The sequence below is a fragment of the Penaeus monodon genome, chromosome 30, assembly GCF_015228065.2.
Source record: "Penaeus monodon isolate SGIC_2016 chromosome 30, NSTDA_Pmon_1, whole genome shotgun sequence".
Lineage (NCBI taxonomy): Eukaryota > Metazoa > Arthropoda > Malacostraca > Decapoda > Penaeidae > Penaeus > Penaeus monodon.
The window spans coordinates 20,795,686-20,795,920 of NC_051415.1; positions in this window are offsets into that span (position 1 = coordinate 20,795,686).

The following is a 235-nucleotide window of genomic DNA, read 5'->3' on the forward strand; positions in this document are numbered from 1 at the left end:
CGAGCAGGTTGTATGGCATGCTAGTACTTTTTTATGTCGTTCGTTGTCTTTCTTCTGTGAACTGTATCACAATGTAAACTATTTATATTGGTTCGTATGTAGGCTATGTGTAATCTAGTAAACAGCAGGAGATTCTTCCAGTTTTCTCTCATTATGTTTAATTTGGTTGATTTGTAATGTATGGAGGTGTAGCCAATTAAGGCTAATGAAATTAGAAGAAACAGAAATTATGAGA